Genomic DNA, 16,186 nt, shown 5'->3' on the forward strand with positions numbered 1-16,186 from the left:
GACCCACAAAAGACAGCATAGGGGATCCAAAGGAACACTTGCTTGGGAAGCAAAGATGAGTTGGGTTCCTAGTCTGCTTTGGCACACAAAATCGATGAGGCTTTGTTATTCTTTCCTACATTCCACCTCATTGGTAAACTGAGGCAACCAGAAAAGAAGAAGACTGGCAAGCAAATATTGTAACCACTCCAAAGATACAGCCCTGTGGTGATATATTGTACCTTAATAAACTTGTCTGAGGATCAGAGGACAGAGCCAGCTACTAGATTAGATATAGAGGTCAGGCAGTGGTGGCACACACCTTTAATCGTGTCTCTATGAGTTCCAGGCCACACTGGGCTACATAAGATTGAGCCAATATAGGAGAGAAACAGAACCAGGCAGTGGTGGCACACACTTTTAATACCAGCACTTGAGATCTCATGCCTTGGCTTGGGAAGCACACACCCCTTTAATCCTAGGAACTAATATGGCAGGGCAGAGAAAGGTATATAAGGCATGAGGAAATCGGAACTCATTCTCTTTAGGCTGAGGATTTCGTAGAGGTGAGAACTAGTGGCTGCTTCTCTGCTTCTCTGGTCTTTTAGCTTTCACCCTGATATCTGGCTCTGTTTTTTTTTTTTTTTAATTAAAAGACTATCTAAGATTCAAACAACACAGCTCAGAACTGTCACCTGCCCACGTGGAACAGCTAGATGCAGAGTTTGCAAGCAGAGTTTTTCATCAACAGACTGTGCTGTTCCACTCAATAGACCCAGACCTGCAAGGGCTTGAGAGGAGAGAATCACAGAGAGTGGGGAAGCTCAGCTTTCCTCCCTTCTTCTCCAACTGCCCCCCAGTACCCACCCATCGGCCACAAACATGCTCACCAATGACTCCTCTGAATCCTGGATCTTTATAGAAGTCTTGGTACCAACTCACAGAATTGACAGAAACCACAGATGTGGTACAGCCTCCTCGCATCCTGGATGGTTATGTTCTAAAACTCTGAGTCAGCTCGTGAAGCCAACTGCACACAATGTAACGTTTCCCCTTCGTACTTACTGATGACAAACTATAATTTATAAACTAAGTATATTAAGAGAATAGCAAGAGCCGTTAATAAGATAGAACAATTCTTTTTTTTTTTTTTTTTTTTTTTTGGTTTTTCGAGACAGGGTTTCTCTGTGTAGCTTTGCGCCTTTCCTGGGACTCACTTGGTAGTCCAGGCTGGCCTCGAACTCACAGAGATCCACCTGGCTCCGCCTCCCGAGTGCTGGGATTAAAGGCGTGCGCCACCACCGCCCGACTCTAAGATAGAACAATTCTAACAATGGAGTGTAGGAGAAAAAGCTAAGTAAATCACTACTTTTGGACTTCAGGCCCATCGAAGAGTAAAGCAGGAGGTCACTGAAACACAGTTGATCTGATGCATGGGACACCTACTAGTGAGTAATAGAGTATACAGCATATTATGTGCTGGCTAGTTTTATATCAACTTAACACAAGCTCGAGTTCTCATAGAGGAGGAAGCCTCAACTGATAAAATGCCTCCCTAAGATCTGGCTGTAGGCAAGCCTGCAGGACATTTTCTTAATTAGTGATTGGTAGAAGAGGGCCCAGCCCATTGTGGGTGAGGCCACCCCTGGGCTGGTGGTCCTGGGCTGTGTAAGAAAGCAGGCTGAGCAAGCTAGTCACCAGCCCTGCTCCAGGGCTTCTGCATCAATACCTGCCTCTGGGTTCCTGCCCTGCTTGAGTTCCTGCCCTGACTTCCTCCAATGATGAATAGTGATGTGGAACTGTGACAAATAAACCCTTCCCTCTCCACTTTTAGTCACAGGGTTTCATCACCGCAATGGTAACTCTAAGTAAGACAGTAGATACAAAGGAATGACTCATCCCAAGGGGCACCAAGCAGGAAACCTAAGGTTCATTACGATAGTCAGAATGGTGGACAAGTTGAAACATAAATTGTTTATTTACAAAAAATTTCACCTGGTACCATAAGAGTTCATAAAATGTGGCACACTCCAGGGAGATGCTGCCGCTCACATCTGTTGCAAACAGCGTGGACACAGGGGTAGGGAAGGTTTTTCTGTAAGTCCTAGATACCAGGAAGGTCCTGATCAAGCCTCCTGAGGATGGGTGTCCTGTCTATGACAGGCATCCAGCACCTGTCCTAGAGACCTCCAATGTTAATGCAGGACTGCTTTGAAGATGGGAGTGGCATCTATTTTAGCCCCATGGCAAATCTACCCTGTAAATGTATCTCAAGCAGAGCTCAGGCCCATAGTTTTAGAGATGCACTTAAGTTATAAAACAGAAAACAAAGTCTACATCACAGAGGCAGCTGTAACAATGTGTGTCCTTACTGCATAAAACCGTACTACATCTCAAATATTTTCTATAATTTTCACAACTAGATACACCTGCACATTCAACAATAGTAACAGCTAAAGCATACTCAGGATTTGGTAAATGCAAGGGTAATCTCCTAAGGTTCCAAATGCACCGTTTTATTTAAATCACCTGCACAGTTCTATGGGGGTAGACATTACGGTCGCCACCAATGAGGAAACAGGCACAGAGAGACTAATTCCCTCAAAACTACACATGCTGTGAGCTGAAGTCTTTAGAAACTAGTGAAGAGTGCATGGGTGCACCTTACTAGGCCTGATGGAGCCCTGGCATGTCTGACACACCTGTCTGAAAGGTGCCAAGTGTTAAGGACGTCACCTCCAAGGCACCTTTGATAGAGATCTTGCTTTTATTGTCCTACCGTGTCGGTGCCTTTAAACATCTGGCTGTCTCAAAGGTCTCTGCCACTTTTTCCACTTTTGCTTTCTCGAATCAAAGGTCATCCGGTAAGTCTACTGGGGTGATGGAGGTAACGATGGATGCCTGAACCCAGGAAGAGTCTTTCTCCCACTTTTTAGTGTTATGACCTCACAAGCTTCAGCGTGAAACGAGTGTGGACGCGAAGCACTCGCTTTGCATCCGATTTCAGGCCGCTCTAGGAAATGGCCACGTCCAAGGCTTAGCTAACTAAACCTGAACAGCCCATAGGAAGGGGCTGGGGTTTGAGGGGGGAGGGGGCGGGGAAGCGATGCGTCTGCGAAAACAGTAGCAGGGATTTAAAAAAAAAAAAAAAAAAAAAAAAAAAAAAAAAAAAAAACTTTTGCCCCTAGAGGCTGAAATTTGACTGCTGTGTTTGGCAAAACTCCAGAGAGCAAGCTTAATCTCTTTCTGAGCCGCCTCCTCCTCTCGGCCGGGTCCGCCCGCAGGGCCCCCGAGGAGGCGGGCGGGGACCGCGCGACCCGCGGCGGCGGCCGGAGGAGCGGGGCGGGGCGGGGCGCGCCGTGCGGGCGCGGAGTGGGAAAGAGGAAGTGGAGCTGGGCGGGCTGCAGGGCTCGGGGCCGCCGGAGCCGGCGCTGGAGCGCAGCACATCGCCGAGCCGGCGCTCGGGAGCCGCCCCTCTCCGGTAAGCGCGGCCAGGACTCTTCCAGGGACCGGACCAGGGGAGCCGGGGACCTCGGCCACGCACCCCGAATCTGCAGGTGGGACGGGCAGAGCACGGTGACCGCTCCTGAGGAGGTGGAGGTAGGGGGGTCACTGAGCGTGCTACCACTGGGAGGGGACTGAAGGTAGCTGGCTGTGCGGCTCGCCGTCCCGAGAGTCCCCAAGTCCGGGCTCAGCCCAGCTCAGCCTAGGTCGGCCAGCCCGGTTCTCTCGCCCCTCGCTGCAGCCCCCGCGGCTGCACTTTGCAGCTCCGTGGAGTTTGCTCAAGCGCCGCCGGGTGCTACCCCACTCCCCAAGTCCAGCGGAACTGCCCCCACCTAGGACACTCGGGGCCCGCACCCCAACAGCGGTGTGCGGGCGCGAGGACGGGGAGTGTGCTGCGAGTCCCAGCTAGGAGCAGCCCTGCGAGAGCAGAAACTCTCAGGGGCTCCCCAGATCGGCAAGTCAGCAATTTTAGAAGTGAGCGAGAGAGTTGAGAACCTGTGTCCCATCCGTCACACGAATAAACGGTAATACCTAGCCGGCTACGACTGTGTAGGCTGTTGGCTGGGGATGAGGGGGTGGGTTTGGGGGTAAGGGGGTAGAGGGATGGGAGATGGGGTTGCGCAGCAGGCCCCAGGTTGACGGCCAGAGCAGGTCCCCTCTTTGTGTCCCGGTGGAGTCTCGCTCTGCAGTCAGAAAAGTTGGGACGCCCTAAGGAGGAGAGAGGGTACTTGCTCGGTTTCACAACGTTCGTGGAGAAACAATGAGGTAGATGATTTGCTTTGGATGTGCTGTATGAAGTTGGTATGTGTAAAGCTGACCGTGTGTGTGTGTGTGTGTGTCTGTGTGTGTGTGTGTGTGTGTGTGTGTGTGCATCGCTGGAATTTCATTAAGCTCTGGCTGGTCCTTTGCGCTCTCTTTGTACCACCCTCAGGTAGCTGGGGCTACTGCACCTATTTTTGACGCCCCTAGGGAAAGCGAGTTTGGCCTGGCAGGGCATCATCTCAGAAAGATCTCCCCGAGGGAGAGTTGTTTTGGGGACTTGGGGCACACTGGATACAAACTGGATATGCCCTGGCTACAAACCCAGCAGGGTGCCAGAATATTAAGTATGGGTCAGATTTACCATTTAACTGAATTCCAGGCTTTAGATTGCGTTAACTCTGTAAAACCAGTGGTCAAGGGTTAAAGTCAGCCTGTTTGAATTCTCAGTTTCTGGAGTTCACAGATTTTCAAAGAACAGATGCGGGTTTTTTGTTTTGTTTTGTTTTGTTGTGTTTGGTTAAACTGCTATAAAAACTTATCTAAGCCTATCATCAGGGATCTAAAACCTCTCAACTTTAGCCTTGCACTGTGGGACGTGCGAACAAGCCATGCCGGTAGCTTCGACTTCCTCCCTGATAAAGCGGTGTGTGGATGTGAACCAGATAGTCTCGACTGGCTTCACTCCTCCCAGAGGAGGGTATTTATTTGTTCTACAGTAGCTAACACTTCTATACAAAAGTGATGGGTTGCTGTTTGACCCTTTAACATCTTGGAATCTGGCTTCCTGACTCCTGACTTAGCTTTTTTGTCCTCTTGGGGTCCCACCATGCCCAAGCCACTAAAACCAACCAGGAAGAAACTGTCTTCTCCCGAGTTCACCGACCTCCCGGGCTTCCTCCCGAAGTGGGTCCCCACCAGCAATCCTTGCGTGACCTTCCTTTAATTTCTTTTGCATGGCAGATTCCCCCAAAGCCTTCCTTCTTCTGCAAAAAGACTAAACAAAGTGAGAACAAGCAGCTGTTTGGTAGTCAAATCTGTGCCCGAAATCTGCCTGTCTTTGGTAGAATTTGTCTGTTCCTCTACTTTCCCTGGGAGTCCACCCTTTCTCAATGCCTTTAGTATAGATGATTGTTACCAAAAAATAAATAAATAAATAAAAGACCTTCTAAACTTTCCGTGGGAGAGTCCAACTGCCATTCAAAGAGGTTAAATGATCACATTGCAAACCATAGAAATTGGAGCCTAATTTTTCAAAACCAAAGACAACCAGTAGTATTTCACTCTCCTGCTTTGTGGTTATTTCTTTGGGGGATTTAATTCAGTTTTACTGGTTTGTATTCTGACATGAAAAAAAATGGAAAAACTGAGAAACCACAAGTCTTTTGAGCCTTTATTAAGTTAAAAACAGTTTCTGCTCTGTACTTTTATTCTCAATGCTGCCACCCCCCCTTCCCCCTTTGTGGGTTTTTCTTCCTTTCACTGCTGGTAGTTGGGTGTTTCACACAATTGTCACCTTGTAATCCTGCCTCAGAGGTGATTAGATCTCCAGGCTATTCAAGCAGGATGGCTCTTGGATGATGTGGCCCAGCCTCTGGGTCTTTGAGATTTAGAGTGATTAGGGGCAAGTATTCTAGGATTCTAGGATTAGCGGATGAATATGAAGCTCCCCTCTGTGCCCTGGGAGCTTGCAGATCAGGTTCTGATCCGACCTGAATGATTTTATAATCAAGTAAAGTAACATTTATATTAGACCACTCTTTGGTTTTTCTCGTCTTTCCTCCCCCACCCCACCCCCTTCCTCCATACATTTCAGAAAGAATGCCCCCCTTAGCTCCAGAGCTGGACTGAGGATTGAATGAAGGAATCCATATTAAATCTTCCACTCATATGGTGTGCTTTGAAGATGGTAGTTGCTGATAAGCTGATCCCTGGGGGGGAAAGGGTTTGGCTGGAAGTAATCTACACTCTCCATTGGCAGAACTGGGGTCTAACTCAGCTGGGACTGACCCTTGGGCCTCCACTACCTCAAAGTGATGGTTGCGCAGAGACAAATTTTCATATTTATAAACTATTTATTTGTTTCTTTTGGGGGTTTTCTCTTAACTTTTCTAAAGTAGGGTTTTACTATTGGCCTTGAACTCACAATTCTCCCACCTTTGTTGGGATTACAAGTGAACGTCACCATGCCAGGCTGTGGCTCATTCTTTAAGAAAAAAAATCACTTATCTTTTGACATAGGAAAAAAAAACCATGATTTCTAATGCAAGGCATTTTAATATTCAGGCACAGATGGAAAAAAGCAACCATTTTTTTAGGCAAAGTCTCTCGAAGTAACCTTAAACTTGTATGTAGCAGGCATCTGAGATATTCATGCTTTATCTGAGGCCTGCATCAATCTCAATGAATGAAATGAAAAGTTGACCCCAATCCGTTGGCCCATTCAGAGTCAGGGGCAGCTGTGCCAAGTAGAACTCACGGACAGAAGAGGGAGCTGCACGTAATTAGGATCTGGCTGACTACATGGCTTGCAATGGATGCCTTAGGCAGGATGCTAGGCATGCCTGCTGGTCTTATGCCCTGGTTCATTGCTGAAGGGCTTGGCCCCGGGGACCCTAAATGCTGCAGAATAACATCAGATGTGCCTGGCTAACCCCCTTACCAGTGATTAGGAGTTCAGTGGAACTTGAGAATAGCTTTCATGTTGGAGTCTGAGTATCTCTTCGACCCATGTATATAGGATCCTGAACCAGCTCTGGTCCAAGTTAAAATTTCCAGACCACAACATCTTCCTTGGGTAAGCAGAGGGCCTCTGGACCTGTGCATTCTGCAATCCTGATTAAACCTGCTATTCTCTGAAAGAATTTGTCTTTATTTGCAAAATACCTAGGGCCACAATAACTTTGTAGCCTTAGGTATTGTAAGTAATTTAAGATGTGTGAGAGCAATGTAAAGTATAGAGGGAACTACAGAGCTGGATTGGTGATTAAGGATACTTGCTACTATTGCAAAGAACTGGAGTTTGGTTCCCAGCACCCACATCTGGTTGGTTGTAACTTCAGATTCAGGGGATCTCACATTCTTTTTTGGCCTCCTCAGGCCCATGTGCGCGCGCGCGCGCGCGCACACACACACACACACACACACACACACACACACACACACACGCTCCTAAAGTATATAGGAAGCATTGAAGATGTAGCTCAGGGGTAGAGCACATGCTAAGTTCTCATACCGGCCTGGGTTCAATCCCCCAGTACCCTGGGCCCTAAAATGAACATTAGGAGAATCTATGTAAACTGAAAGTTCCATTCCATCTTCTATAAAGGATTTGAATATCCATAGAATGATCCCATCAGAATACCAAGTGATAGGACACTGAAGCCTGCCAGATCCACAATTCCATAACTCTTCTCTTTCTCCCTCCCCATACAATCCAAGAGGAAAGTCAATATGAAGAGTGTTAATGTTAGGGTGAATTTTTAAAACAAATCCTGGCTACGCCCACTTGTAATAATGTGATGGTGGTGGGGTGTAGGGAGAGCTGGGGTTTTCCCTGGGCCTTTAATTAAGAATGCTGTTTTGGTAGCTTTAATAACCATGGTGCTACAGAGGCCACAGAAGGAGCTTATCAGCCGAAGCCAGCCTGGCTATGGGATTTGGCTAAAAGCTAAGCATCCCTTTGACAGATGGAGGGGGGGGGGCATCCTTTGAAAATGTCAAAGGGAAAAAAAATTAGGTGAGTGTGGATCTCATGATAGCTGAGACTTCAGCATGAAAAATCAGAGTCATGAACCATCATGCTATTTGGGGTTCATCCGTATCTATGTCATGTGCTATTTGGTTTGCAATTATTTTAAAATGTAAAAACTAGTGGGTGCATGGGTTCATGACTGTACTCCCAGCTCAGAAGAGGCCCATACAGAAAGACTGCATGAGTTCAGTCCAGCTTGGCTGCTGCAGAGGGAATTCCAGGCCAGCCTGGGCTGCAGTGTGAAAGTCTGTGTAAAGACAGTAAATGAATCAATAGATACACTTTAAAATGTGTAAAAGTAGACTCTTGGCATCAGCCATATCAAAATAGGATGTCAGGCTGGGGAAATGGCTTTGTTGGTAAGGTTTCCTTGCAAACACCAGGACTGGAGTTTGTATGTATCCATTGGGGAAAAAAAAATGCCAAGGGTAATGGCACAGTATCCTTCAGTATTTCCATGGAGACCCCAAATAAGAAATTTTCACTGGCCCCATCTGAGTTGATGCCATGCTGACTGGTGTGAAATTGAAAGCTTGTCTTTTCCTCTGTCACTCTAACTTCTCTTTACACTGGGGTTGGAAGTCCCTGCTGGACGTTGCGGTCGGTTCCCATGGAAATGGCCACATTTTCACGTTCAGCCTGGAGTTAGACACAGAGGCGGGAGAGGCTTGACTGGGTTGAAATAAAAGCTACGCTGAAACTTATCATCAGTGACTATATATGGAATGAGGCCCGAGCCCCTGAGCGTGACACTCACCATTTGTACACCTGCTCCCGTTTTAGCGCCTTCAGAGGACTCCTGGGTCCCTTTTAGCCAACATCACTGGCACAGCCCTGAGTGGACCATGCCATTTCTCAGCTACTACATCTCTTCATACACAGTGTAAGGACGTGTTGCCTCTCCACGGACCTTGTTCATCACACTGGGCAAAGAGGCAGGTGTATAGATCTCCATGCTCACACAAAAGATTGTAACTGAAGCTGTTAAGAGGCCAGAAAAATGGTGATTCTGTGGATAGACATTTCATTTCAAGCTAAGAGAATGGTCCTGACTCTCACTTCGCCCTCTGTAACATACCTATCTTTTTTTTTTCTTTTCTTTTAAGACAAGATTTCATGAAGCCCAGGCTGGCCTTTAACTGGCTATGTAGCTAAGGGTGACCTTGAACTTCTTATCTTCTGTCTCCACTTCCCAAGTGCTAGGATTTCAGGCGTTCACCACACACTGGTTTTATGCAGTCCCAGGTGCAGACCCAGGTTTTGCACATGCTTGTGAGCCATACTCCCAAATGAGCTACATCTCCAGTCCCCAGTTCTCTCTGTCTTTAAAGTAACTAACAATGAACTCTTAGTTTCTAGGAATGAATGAGATTTCCTGCTGTAAAACATTAGTTCCTCCATTAGTAATTTATCAGTCTCACATTAGTAATTGATCACTGAATGTTAAATTTTATTTAGCTCATATCCATTTACTGAGAACCTACCGTGCCGAGAATAATGCCTGACCAACCTGAGAGATGGTCTCCACGGAGATATGATGAGGGTGAGGGGGAAATCAGAGTGATGGATGAGCTGCTCTTCACTGGTACTCTAGAAATTCTCTAGAGGAGGCAACATTTACTTGCGACCATAATGATAATGAGTTCTAAGGTACCTTTGAAATACACTGTATTAATCTGCTAGAAATCAAACTGTTTGGCAAGTACTCCACCACCGAGCTGGATTCTCCAACTCCAAACATACCATTTTCTATCTTTTTAAAAATTGTTGTCTGTGGTTTGGGGCTCACTTTGGAGCCCAAGGCAGCCTCAGACTCTGCACCCTCCTACATCCACCTCCAGAATCCTGCAATGAAATTTGTTTTTATTTGTACACCATGAACATCCATGGCTGCACAGTGTCCCACTGAGGCCTTGTACTGGGACCAAAGCTTCTTTCCTGTCTCTTAGCTCTCAGATACTGACTTGGATTGGAGGAAGAGTTTAAATTAAACATTAACATAATAATTTTAAAAAATCTTTCAATACATCTATGACCCGATGTACTTTTTTAAAGACTTTAACAATTCACTCGGGTCTGGCCGAAGGGTCTCAGGGAATCCTGCTTAAGTGAACTTGACCTACACATGACTTGTAAAGGGTGAAGTCGAGCAGCTCCTGCAGCCAGCCAATTCCTTTGGCAGATGTCTGCTGAGGTCTGTGACTCTCCACTGCAGTGGAGCTGCCTCTCTTGAGCCAAGGCGTTAGCTGTAAGCTGGCTTTCTTCTGTTTTCTAGATTTTACTTAACGCCAATGTGCTTTTGCCCCTCCCTGTCCCAGGAGGCCGGCTTAGCCCTCTGATGGAGGAGGTTTCTTTGGACCGTCGAGCCGCGGAGGGAGGCTCCGCATCAGTCCGGACTCCTTGGCTGCTCTGGCAAGCCTCTGGGTTTTCACACCAGGCTGACTTCCTTCCAGTCCAGCTCCACCCTCCTCCTGGTGAAGGAGTGAAGGGCTGCTCAAGTGCTTGTTTCTCTGAGCACCTTCTAAACTCCCAGCCCTGGTCAGGACCTTGGCTCGGCACCCCTCCTCGGAGCCTGCTGGCTTCCCCAGCTCTCTCCCTTGCTCCCCTGTGTCTTTAACCCCTCAGTGAGCATGCGTGTCTACTCCCAGCTGTGATCAAATGTACCTTCCTGCTGGTTTGCTTTTCATCTCAACACATCACCCAAGCCCCTAGCCCTCAAGGGCCCTCCTGCCACTCTCTCCCGACCTAACTACTGATGCCAGAGCCAAGTCCCCTTCTGTACCCAGTCTGACAGGGAGGATCGATCAATACCTGGCCTAGAAGGAAACCAAGTGCAGGCCTTTCCCCTTCCTGAGCCACCCCCCGGCCCTCCTCCCTCCACCTTCCCATGTGATTAAAGGTCCCCACACCCCTGGAGGTCTTCAGAACAGACACCCAGTCGGACTGAAATCCGAGTCTTTGGAAACAAGTAGCTACAGAGCAGAAGTCATCCCCAGGCATTCCGAGGATGCATGGGCACCACGGTCCAGCTTGGATCGAGGTGATTTAAAGCTGTCACCAGCCTGTGATGAGAAAGCTGGCGAAGAGCTGGGGCCACCAGGAAAAGGGAAGGGGCTAGCCGAGTTCAGCAACCGTGGCCTCGCGTGATTACAGGCAGCCCCAAATCCTGACATCTGCGCGTCTCTGATGTGCTGCGAGAGAGGAAGACTGTAATTGGAGGCATAAATATACCATCCTGTGTTCATTCTCTTGAACCGCATAACCCTGTTATTAGTTTAAGTATCTATGTGGTGCTAACAGGTTATAGCTGCCTCAGAGGAGGACAGGGCTCCTTTTCTGAAACGATTTACTGTGAAAATATCCCCGTGCCTCACACTTTCTAACCTCTGAAAATACTGAGCACATGAATGACGGAGCCTGAGAGTGAGTCTAACTCAAAGATTTGGCATCACTGAGGAGGAGATATGTAGGGGATGATGGGGGCGGGGGGAGATGTGGGCTTTTTAAACTTGAACAGATGACATCAGGACCTTTCTTACCCTATATGGGAGGCTCAGTGAGGATTAGTAAGGGTGGGACTGTAAGAGTAATAAGATAGTCTGGCAACAGATGGGACGTGGGGACGTGCCGTGGAGGGGTTGGCTAGTGTTGCCTCCACCGAGGAAAGCGCATTAGGAGTTCTTTGGAAGCTTCTAGGGCATGATTACGGAGGAAACTCTTGGTGGTCTTGGCGTTTGTCCACCTTTCCTCACTATCTGTGTAAGATAATCCACTCCCACACCACACACACATGCCGTCAGCAACTGAGGGCTTGGATGCGACCGTAAAGAAGGCCGTTTAACCCCAGTCCTTCGTGATAGCTGACCTCTAAGTTACTAGAGCGATGGGAGTAATATGAAAATAATGATTTCGTGGCCCACAGGTGTGCCCCGCCTCAGTGAAGCACAGAACCCAGGCAGCTCCTCAGCAGCACTTTTGACATGAGAACTCTTCCCTGTAACCGCTTCCTTTATGAACTTACCTGAAGTGGAAGCAGATACTAGGAGGTTCTTAAAACAGCCGGGATGAGTTCCACAATTAGCAATGGCTTTCAAAAATCCACAATGTCCCTAAGGAAAAAAAAGGAAGACTCATTCTATGTTGTGATCTGTCATGTGTCATGATCCTGTCCAGCCCGGTTCTGCTGCTTCAAGAATTTCTAACTAGAAGCTCACATTTCTTTGCTTCTAATGTCTTACAGAAATAAGAAGGCTGGAGAGATGGCTCCATGGGTTAAGTGCTTGCTGGACCTGAGTTCGGGTCCCCAGTACCCACATAAAATATAGGTGTGGCAGTGCACACTTCTAACCCCAGTGCTGGGGGGTGGGAGGGAATGCAGAGATGGGTGGGTCCCCAGCACTTTGTGACCAACCAGTTTAGCAAATCAGTGAGCACTAGGTTCAGTGTGTGACCCAAAGATAATAATAGCAATAATGATGATGATAATTAATAATAATAATAATAATAATAATAATAATAATGTAGAGAGTGATTCCAGATGACATACAATACCAACCTCTGGCCCCTGTACACACAGGTATGTCCATTCATGCACACACACACACACACACACACACACACACACACACACACACACACAGAGAACCGTTTCTGCACTAGCTAGAGACATACCAGCCACAACTGCTCCAAAACTCAACTTAGTTTTAGATTATTCATATATACAGAAGATATTTGGTGAATGCCCAGAAATAATTCGTCCATGAGAAAATTTGTTACCTCAATGTGCATAATGAATATTCACAGCATTCACATCTAATATCATCGTGCTTTTTTCCCTTCTTTATTGTTATCCAAATTCAAATGCTGCTTTGGAGTCATTCACCATGGAAAACTGTGTACATGGAAAAGACATGTGTGTTTTCCTAAGGTCTCAGTAGTCAGTTGAAATAAGGGGATAGTATGGAACTGGGAAGGGCACATATGTCACTGGGAGGTTGAATGCCACCTAAACTAGAGGTTTACAACTATGTAATATAGATTTTATGAAGCTGGACATAGTGGTAAACACTTGAAATCCCAGCACTCTGGAGGCTGAGGCAGGAAGAATCAATAGTTCAAAGCTAGCCTGGGATACATGGCAAGATCCTGGCTCAAAAATACCAAAAGGGGAAAAAAAAACAGATGTTATGAGCTGTGAGTGCCTAAGAAGCCCATGGTAATGAGTGACAATCCAACTGTGTTTTCTGCACATTGTGTTTAGTTTTATGCTCTGTTACTAGGTAGCTGAAGCAATAAAACCAACATGAAAGTACCTGGGCAAGTTTATCTAGGTGTTACAAGATTGTGCCTTGGGTTTCCCGAGGCAACGGTCCACCATTCAAGATAAGGAAGAGGACCATAGTGCATTTGGTTTGCTGTGGTGGAGACCCGATATGCAGGTTGGTACTTCAGGTTACTCGTTTGCTCAACGACTATACTTTCCTGGGTGCACAGTGAAGAGCCAAGCTGGGCAAGCCTGGAGTGCAAGAGTAGACTCCATCCAAGTGCTTTAAAGGAAGTTGAGCAGACAGTTGGATGGAGCTGGGGAGTCCAGTGTTTGACCTGCTGGTGAGAAGGCTCAATCGGAAGATGCATGTCACAGAGCTGGGACTGTAACTAAAGCCCGAGACAGATGCCTCCTAAGGATAAATGTCTACTTGGCTCACTGTTGTAGGGGACCTGGTCCATGATTGGTCAGCCCATTCCTTTGGGGCTTCTGACGAGGTAGGAAATCACAGGAACATGTCTGTGGTGCAAAATCACTCATCTCACCAGGAATCGTGACGCCAAATGAGTGAAAAAAGTTCAGGGGTCATTCCATTTCCTTTGAGAACATGATCCTAGTTACCTAAAGACCTCCCACTAAGCCTTCCCACATAAAGTGCCCATCGCTTCCCAGCAGTGCCAAGCTAGGGACCACACCTGTAACCCACAAGCCCTTTGGAGCACTTTGTTAGTCAGCTCTCCATCACTGTTACAAAATACCTAAGGACAGACAGGAGGAGGGGTTTGTTTCGGCCCGCTGTGATTGGCCTGTTGTTTTTTACATGCGTGACAAGGCAACATATCACGATGGAAGTGGCAACAGTGGAAGCCTGCTCGTATCGCGGTAGCCAGGAAGCAGAGAGGGAGAGTCCCCCAAATCAGCTTTAAGGTCATGCTCCCAGTGACCTCACTTCCTCCAGCCAGGTCCTACTGTCTCCCGGTGACATCAGAGGACTGCTGGGACATGTACAGACCCAGTATCGGAGAGATTAAGCATCTCATAGATGGAGTTTGGCAGGACACTTATCCAAATGATAACAGGGACCTTCTAGAGCCAAACCACAGCAGAGAGTAACCTCCGGGGCAAGGCTGAGTCATAGCAAGTGGGTGATCTTGAGGAGATCTGAAGGAAGAACCATCTAGGTAGAAGAAAAGATAAACATGAAGAATCATGATTGAGGAAAACACAGTGCTATGTGTGTGTGCAGGGTGGGTTATAAGTGAGAGACGATGCTGAGGAGGCAGAGGCTAAGTTGTGTGGGTCTTTGGGAGGTTGAAGGTCTGTGCCATGGTTCAGCGTGTGACATCGGGCCATGAGAGGAGAGGGTCTGGATCCGAGGAGTCACATGCTCTAGTTAATGGCTAGTTATTTTTCTGGCTGCTATGAAGAGAACTGTGTTAGAAAGTTCTGGAAACAGGCAGAGCTGCAGTGATACAGAGAGAGGTCGGGAGCAGAGGAACTGGTGAAGAGCAGGCGGATTCAGAACTGAATGTTGGCCGAGATGGTACAGCTCTGGAGAGTGTCGTGGGGTGGCGAGCTGTGCTGTCACTGGGATTTGCTTTGCTTATCCAACTCCATGTTTTATTCTGTTACCCTCTCTGTTTCCTCCATAGAAAGTAACCAGGGTAGCACATGGCTGTGCCTGAAGCTCTCCATGAAGCCATAAGCAAGCTCATCTCTGCATCTATTCCCAGGCCCAGTACCCTTCCTTTCAGCTCTTAGCTCCCTCTGGTCCATCACTTAAGATGCGGTTGTATGTGTGCATGTGTGTAGGCGTACGTAGTTGAGTAGATAAGTACACGTTCATGTGCACAGCATGCATATAACAGTCAGAAGAGGAGTTCTGGTATCAGTCCTTGGGTGCCTTCTATCTTTTGTTTGACATTGGCTCTCTCATTGGCCTAGAACTGTGCCAGGCAGCCTAAGTTAGCCATGCTGTGAGCTTCCAGGGCTCCTCCCATCTCTGCCCTCCCATCTCCTGTCTATGGGGTCACGGGGGCACACCACTGCACCCAGCTTTTTTACATGAATTCTTGAGATCCCATGTAAAACTTAGATGGTCATGTTTGTGAGGTCAATGCTTTACTTACTGAACCATCTCTGCAGCCCCGGGATGTCTTCATCTTGAGGCCCATTTAGTTGTCCATCCTCCCGCTCCAGATGTCCACATCCTCAGGGGCACATATAAACCAAATCACTTTTCCTCCTACTGTGGAAATTAGCTTTAAGAAATAGAAGTAAAACAAGCAAACAAAGAGTAACACAATTTCCATTCCACAAATCAGTTGAGAGATAGAATTCTGGGCAGGTAGCTAAAGATATAAATAGGAGAGGGGAGGAGAGAAAGGTTCAAATAAGAGAAGAGAGGTAGAAAATGAGAGTAAAGAGAAAAGGTAGAAAGAAAACTCACCAGGAAGATCGGAGCTAACAGTTCATTAACAGTTCCTTAGAAAGTGTTTTGGTCCAGCAATGTTCTCTCATGGGCATGCTCTCTCAGTTTGGACATTTGGGAGTTTGTAGTAAAGGCTGTGTTTTGAAAGTGTGTGTGCTGCTCATTGCCTGTCTCTTGTAGAACTCTGCCCTCTGGGCATGACAAGACCATTGCCATTTACCCACAGGAGACCCTTTGAAGATCAGGTTCCCTAGTAGAAAGGGGGAGAGGACCCCTGAGCCACACACAACTTTTTTTCCCTAATGATGTAACAGTTAACAGTCACTGGGTTTGGGGAGGACTTCCTCGGTGGTGTAGCTGCCCATTAAAATAGCACACAATCCTATAAGCAATCCCATGCTCATCGTTCTGTAAGTAAACAATCCCAGTTAAACCCATTGGTTCCCCAGGCTAGCCGTGAATGAAGTCTTGTCTTTGGTCTACCATTGGTGCC

General features: G+C 47.3%; 1 protein-coding gene across 9 annotated transcripts in view; it reads left to right on the forward strand.

Annotated features, from left to right (window-relative positions):
• Positions 1-3,338: 3,338 nt before the first annotated feature.
• Positions 3,339-16,186, forward strand: part of Plekhg1 (pleckstrin homology and RhoGEF domain containing G1) — a 208,653-nt gene continuing 195,805 nt past the window's right edge. For 2 of the 9 annotated variants that reach the window (XM_076552812.1, XM_042262332.2), the window contains exon 1: positions 3,449-3,579. The gene's annotated coding sequence lies outside the window, so the exon portion shown is untranslated. Of the gene's footprint in view, positions 3,580-3,915; positions 4,008-16,186 lie in introns of those variants that run through there. The other 7 variants (XM_076552813.1, XM_042262334.2, XM_042262333.2 and 4 more) reach the window with 6 other exon arrangements.

The sequence above is a fragment of the Peromyscus maniculatus genome, chromosome 16 (genome assembly GCF_049852395.1).
Source record: "Peromyscus maniculatus bairdii isolate BWxNUB_F1_BW_parent chromosome 16, HU_Pman_BW_mat_3.1, whole genome shotgun sequence".
In the NCBI taxonomy this organism is placed as follows: domain Eukaryota; kingdom Metazoa; phylum Chordata; class Mammalia; order Rodentia; family Cricetidae; genus Peromyscus; species Peromyscus maniculatus.